Raw genomic sequence first — 7,151 nt, forward strand, 5'->3', positions numbered from 1 at the left:
GGGCCGTGTAGGTAATAGGGAATGGCAGAGTTGCAATGAGCCGAGTTGGACGCACACCGGCCAGGAGCAGCAAAGGAGAAATGAGCTTGTTTGCTTTGGAACCCACCCACCTATTGCTCTTCCCACTTACAACGAATACAAAGGAATACGCTTCCCTCCTTTCTAATAGCAACTTGCTCTTACTTTAAACGTCAGTCCCTCTCACACTGCAACGAACACGAAAATAGTACATGTTTCACTTCTACCTCTTCAACAAAAGATGTTCCTCCACGTCTTGAGTATGCGACGCACTTCGTACTTCACCTTCTATATGATCATTCAGTTATGAAAGGATACGTATGCACTTCAACCGTATTAAAACATATATACCATTATTTCATAAACCACCGTTTGTGCTAGTTTTACGTCGTACTCTGTACCGAATGAAAATACTTATGTTAATGACGAAGCTTAGGGAACGGAATGAAAAAAAGAAACCCTCGATGAGTTTTCTGAAGTAGACGTCAGTTTATTAACTCAGAATGGAAACTGCAGTTAGTAAGACGAGGACACACTAGATTATACGGTGTTCCTTGCAGAATGTAATATTTCTCACTGGTCGCTTGCAGGTAGCACGCAAACATTGCAGAGGATGCACTAACTTTGAAAAAAAAAAAAAAAAAAAACGCTGGCAGCATTCTGACTCGATGCGGGTGTGACTGAACGACCCTGAACAGCAGCGAATGAGTGAATGAGCGAAATCGAGTTGATATTAGAGTCGCTGTGGTGATAGAACGCCAGCCAGCAGAGGTGAGCTGAGACAAGAACACCGTGGTGTTGTCAGCAGGACGGGGCTACCTCATGGTGAGGGAGTGGGTCTTGTCACGAGGAAATTACTCGCTTTATATTCTTCGTGAAGTGTTTGGGTTGTTGACTGATGATCTACGTAATTGGAGAAAACTACGTGTTAGAAATATGTGCTTTGTATCCTCAGGAACAAAAGGCGCCGTGGATGTACAGCAGCACCGCATGTCTACTTGTGGCGATTGGTGAGATGAGCCGTGGGAAACTGGAATATTATATAATCTGAAGAACGAAGAGCTTCCACACCACTTAATTTGGCGTGTATCCACAGGAGCAGTGATGGCGACAACAGTTGTAGCGCAGCGCCCTCGTGAAGGCTGCTGTTATGGGAAGTCTAGCTTTAACCACGGCCAGACTGTCGCCTCCTTACCGTCGTGCTGCCTCTATTTGACCTGCCACGATGGTGACATCCGATAGCGGTACATTGGCAAGCCTGGTGACAGAGGCTGTGAGTAAGCCGGGTACTTTAATTGGCTGTGGTGGGTGGGGTGGTGGTGATGGGCATAGACGGTGAATCTCTGGTGCCCTAATTATAATAGTGCTTACATGTGCAGCGCCATAGTAGCCATTAGGGAACCAAGATGTTTAGGTAGTATTTCATTTCATTTTTATTATTGTCGTAACTTAATTTTCGTTTTGTTTTTCAGATGTTTAAAAGTAACACGCTTGAAGTATTATAATGAGATTCTTCTGGTGTTTAGGACAATATGGGACGAGTAACAGAAACACCTGATATCGAGGCTGTCAGTGGGGCCAACGTAATGGTGGTGTGTGAAGGTTTTCTCTTCCAGGCTGTGAGTTTGACGGGTTGATCTACCCTAACGGAGCTGAACTAACTTCCCATTGTGCGGAGCTAATCTGCAGGCGAGGAGTGTGGGTTGCCTCTCAGGAGATTGCAGTGTTGTGAGTGCTGCTGCTGTTTTCCTATTTCCTTCATTTAGAGATGGGCCGCTTTTTCATATAGAACAACTGTAATTACCATGTTTCTCCACCAGGTAAGCACTGCTACCTGTTCAACGACCCTCATATCCACACCCTTGATGGTCACTACTACGACTGGCACGGTATTTGTAATTACACCGTGACGCAGCCTGGAAATAGTCTTTATCCTGACTACGGTGTCTTCAGTGACTTCCGCCATTGTTACAACAGTGCCTCCTGCCTGCACGTGTCCACCTTCAAGAATGACCGATACACAGCAATCACTTTGCGCCACAACAACCCGTTCACGGTGAGTACCAGCCTTGTTTCGTAAGGGGGTCTTGTATTTCTGAAGTTTAATATCAAGTTACCACACTGTATTACTTTGAACATTTAACAGTAAAATTAAAGAAGCATAATGGACTGAAGAACAGGAGTACACTATGTTAACTAGAAAGTTCGTCTGTCAAAGTGAGTCGAGCGTAATCCTATAATGCGCCATCATGAGTGACTGTCACTGCAGATTCTAGTGAATAACGATGAATTCGTGGTGCCGACAACGGGCGTGACCGAGGCGCTCTCCTCTCACGGCAAGCACCCGGTCTTGGTCTGGCGGGACGGGGACTGTATCTACCTGGTTGGCTCCTCAAAGATTATGGTAAACTTCGAAATTACCATAATATAATGGTGATTGTCTCTACTACAGATCGGTTATGGATAATGCTTTTTTTTCCAAGACTTAAATAATTACATCCTTCTTTAATGTACGCCCGCCGTTACCTGCAATTCCTCCCTCAATTCTGCCAGTTACCGCTCCTTCTTTCCCTCCTCCCCCTCTTTCCCTCCTCCAGATCCAGCACTGCCGCCACCGCTTGGACGTGTGGGCACACCCGTCACACGTGAACGTTCTGTATGGTCTGTGTTAATGCTTCAACTTCCACAAGGAAGATGACTTCACGTCGCGCGACCTGACGCAGCACCCGCTCCACCCCTGGCCCGTGGCCTTCGCGGAGTCATGGCGGGAAGATAACTTTTTTCAGTTACTAAGTTCAGTTCAAAGTTATACAATTCACTTGTGGTGTAAATCTATTTAGTGCAGTAAAAGAACGAGGCGATAAACAGTTCGGTCACTTCAGTAATCTCTTTCCAGACTCCGGATCAAGGCCGCGACTGCCAGATTTGCCGTGGCTGCGACAGGGAAACGACAGTAAGTAAAACTTTGTTATTTGAATTAACGTTAGATCTTTGGCTGGCGTGGCTGCCAGCATTAATCCTTCTGCCTGCTACAGGGAGACCCGTGTACTCTAGATGCCGCACAGCGACAAGAACTCCGGGCGATTTGTAGCAGACGTCTGCACTTGATTTTGGCAACCGACGAGGAGCTGGAGCATTACGTCGGTAAGGCGGCGAGGCGGCCAGAACGAGAATTTCCAAACCAGAAACTTGACAGGACATAAATATTTCAAGTTCTATATGCACAGCTTTACGTCATGCATGAGAGATCCTAATTTCATCCCTAGATGCATGTCAGTTTGACTTGTGCCAGCTGCGCCAGACGGGAGCCACGAAGGAGGCGCAAGACAACTGGCTGCGGGAGTTGGAGATTTTAGCTCAGGATGCTAAGATCATTCTCGCTAAAACTTCAGGTGAGCCTCTGAGGGTCATTTTGATAATCATTGTTTAATTTTTTTTGGATAAAAGTATGTGGTGGTGTTAATGAGATTTGTTTAATTTTTATCGAAGTAATTTTATTTATTTATTTTATTTTTTTCTCAACGCAGGAGAGTGGAAGCCTCTGCCTGACGTGCCTCCCTCCCAGGGCATATGTGTGCCCGGCTCTCGGTGGATGGAAGAGTGTAACTGGTGTGATTGCGCAGATAATGGACAGTTTGCTCGCTGCACTCTCATAGGCTGTGTTGAAAGCGAGTACCATGTGGTTGCGAGAGTGATGTGATTTACAAAGCTATCTGTACTGCAGTTGGTAAAGTTGCTAAACTCAGTGGAAATGAAACCGAACAGAAAAAAAATAAATAAATCCATACGGTTATGAACTCTTTGAATGAAAATATTTTTAATATTTATCTTAAATCTTGGGATGAAAATTTAGTTTCAAGGTTATGAACTCTTTGAATGAAAATATTTTTTAATATATATCTTAAATCTTGGGATGAAAATTTAGTTTCAAATCTTTCTTGTAGGGCACATTCATCCGCTGGGACAAGAGGCGTGCAAAGACGGTTCCCGGTGGAAGGTGGACTGCAATTGGTGCAACTGTGTGAGGGGAGGATTCGTATGCAGCCGCAACCCCTGTGGTGAGTGAGCGCGTCAATTTCTTGACCATCAGCCTTTGTGTGCTAATGACGATATTTTCTGAAGCCTTTCTACGGACATATATTTACTAGAAAACGCCAACAGGTCCTGCCACGTTCCCTCCGCCTCCTCCTACCATCACCGCCTTGCCAACATTCCCTACTTCCCTTCCGCTGTGCCTGCAGCCCATGGAGCCTGGCAACTGCTACGGGTTCTTCCCGCGGTACTACTTTAACGTCGCCACGAGACGGTGCGAGTACTTCATCTATGGCGGTTGTGGAGGAAACCAGAACAACTTCCAAACCTTGCAAGAGTGTGAGAAGACCTGCAAGTTAATCCAGTAAAGTAAGTGATTAGTCAAAATTTTGTCCAATACTAGAAAACGAACTTGCGGATATGTTTTATATTGCCCTTTACATTACAATTAAAATAAAGATATTAGAGCGTATTAACTGTATACAAAAAACGTCTCCTGCAAAAAACGTCTCCTTGACTTCCATTCGGCTCCTCTGTGACGTTATGGGAGTTGGCCAGCTAGAGGACAAGAGGTATCGAGATGACGCAGAGCCAGTGGTATTACAACCACCGGCAAGCTTTAAGCGTACCCACTTTTGTGCTCCTTACTGGAGATGATGATGACTTTTGGGTAGTTACGAGGAATGCAAGATTAAATAAACTACGTGAAACTATGATTTTCCCTCCAGTAAATACTGTAAACAGCCATATATTCAGCAATTGTTTGTTTTAATAAAAATAGTAGTGGATTTAATTAATTTACTTTGCCAGTGAATATATTCGAATTCATGGTTCTCTTTTAAAGCTTCCAATCCAATCGATGACATTTTCGGGGAACTGGTTGCTGCTAGGTGCTGGGGTGACATGAGGCTGGGTGACTTCTTCCTTCACTTTCCATAGGTTTGTTTACCTTGGCCAATAATATTAACATTCCTGGTACAAAGACAATATAAACTATCCCTTTGCAAAACCAATTCCCTTATTATCCTGCCTCTGGTCACCCGATACACTTTTGACATTCTGGTTATGTACATTCTATCTATGTGAACTGGTCTCATTAATTCAGTAAATGTTCTTCATACTCCGGTAAAGTAGTACCTTAACACTTACAATGATGAACTTCAGTATTTAACGTGATCTCAACCATTGGTGTCCTTTAGCGCAATGGTTAACGCGCGGGGCCCACAACTGAGAGGTCATGGGTTCGAAGGCTGGCTAGGACTAGACGGGATTGGCATTTTCTTTATACCTTTGTCTTTTCTTCCTCGGCACTTAGTAGAATTCATGTGTTGTGCCCTGCATCCTTAAGAAGTGGCCATTTCCTGCACGTCTTCCACAGCACAATGACGTGGCGCGGGGGGATTCTAAGGGTACGGTTCTTGCTTGCATGGAAAAGCCAAAAAGGATGCCTATAAGCTTGAAACCATCATGTGACCGCCGCCACCTTCAGCCTTCAATCCTTTAAGCTATTTTGCCTGGGTTGGCCGTGCGAGGGTGAGGGAGCGCCGGGGAGGCTCTGATGCGCGAGGGGCCGAACTCATTGATTAGATTAAATAACTGCCTTGAAGCCGTGCAGAGTTGGAAACTTGCCCTAAACTCATTAATAATTCAATTTGAAGTAAAAATAGAACTCGCCCAGAACATTATAAACTGAAAAAAAAGTATATATATATATATATATATATATATATATATATATATATATATATATATATATATATATATATATATATATATATATATATATATATATATATATATATATATATATAATATATATATATATATATATATATATATATATATATATATATATATATATATATATATATATATATATATATATATATATATATATATATATATATATATATATATATATATATATATATATATATATATATATATATATATATATATATATATATATATATATATATATATATATATATATATATATATATATATATATATATATATATATATATATATATATATATATATATATATATATATATATATATATATATATATATATATATATATATATATATATATATATATATATATATATATATATATATATATATATATATATATATATATATATATATATATATATATATATATATATATATATATATATATATATATATATATATATATATATATATAATATATATATATATATATATATATATATATATATATATATATATATATATATATATATATATATATATATATATATATATATATATATATATATATATATATATATATATATATATATATATATATATATATATATATATATATATATATCCACGATTTTTCTTGCGGGATTGGATATTATTTATTAAATTAACTGGGGAGGTTCGGCCACAGTTACATAAGAACATAAGAAATAAGGGAAGCTGCAAGAAGCGACCAGGCTTACACCTGGCAGTCCCTGTATGAAACACACCTACCTATTTCCATCTGCTATCCCCATCCATAAACTTGTCTAATCTTCTCTTAAAGCTCTCTAGTGTCCTAGCACTAACTACATGATTACTGAGTCCGTTCCACTCATTTACCACTCTATTTAAGAACCAATTTTTTTCCTATCTCCTTCCTAAACCTAAATTTTTCAAGCTTGAACCCGTTATTTCTTGTTCTACCCTGGTTGCTGATCCTAAGAATTTTGCTTACATCTCCCTTGTTATAACCCTTATACCACTTAAAGACTTCTATCAGGTCCCCTCTTAACCTACGTCTGTCTAAAGAATGTAAATTTAACAGCTTCAACCTCGCCTCGTAAGGGATACTCCTCATCCCCTGTATCCTTTTAGTCATTCTCCTCTGTACTGATTCTAATAGACCTATATCTTTTCTGTAATGTGGGGACCAGAACTGCACCACGTAGTCTAGATGAGGTCTGACCAGCGCCAAGTATAACTTTAATATTACTCCCGGCCTTCTACTTTTAACACTCCTAAAAATTAATCCTAGTACCCTATTTGCCTTGTTTCTGGCTTCTATGCATTGTTTCCCTAGACGGAGTTCAGAGCTAACTATAA

At 40.1% G+C, this 7,151-nt stretch overlaps 1 long non-coding RNA gene across 1 annotated transcript; it reads left to right on the forward strand.

The window, feature by feature from the left end:
- Positions 1–764: 764 nt before the first annotated feature.
- LOC135104681 (uncharacterized) lies at positions 765–2,772 on the forward strand. Its single transcript, XR_010270484.1, has 6 exons — positions 765–843; positions 974–1,028; positions 1,115–1,291; positions 1,635–2,074; positions 2,288–2,422; positions 2,616–2,772. It is a non-coding gene; the product is annotated as an uncharacterized LOC135104681 (long non-coding RNA).
- Positions 2,773–7,151: the final 4,379 nt, after the last annotated feature.

The sequence above is a fragment of the Scylla paramamosain genome, chromosome 11 (assembly GCF_035594125.1).
Source record: "Scylla paramamosain isolate STU-SP2022 chromosome 11, ASM3559412v1, whole genome shotgun sequence".
Taxonomy (NCBI): Eukaryota; Metazoa; Arthropoda; class Malacostraca; order Decapoda; family Portunidae; genus Scylla; species Scylla paramamosain.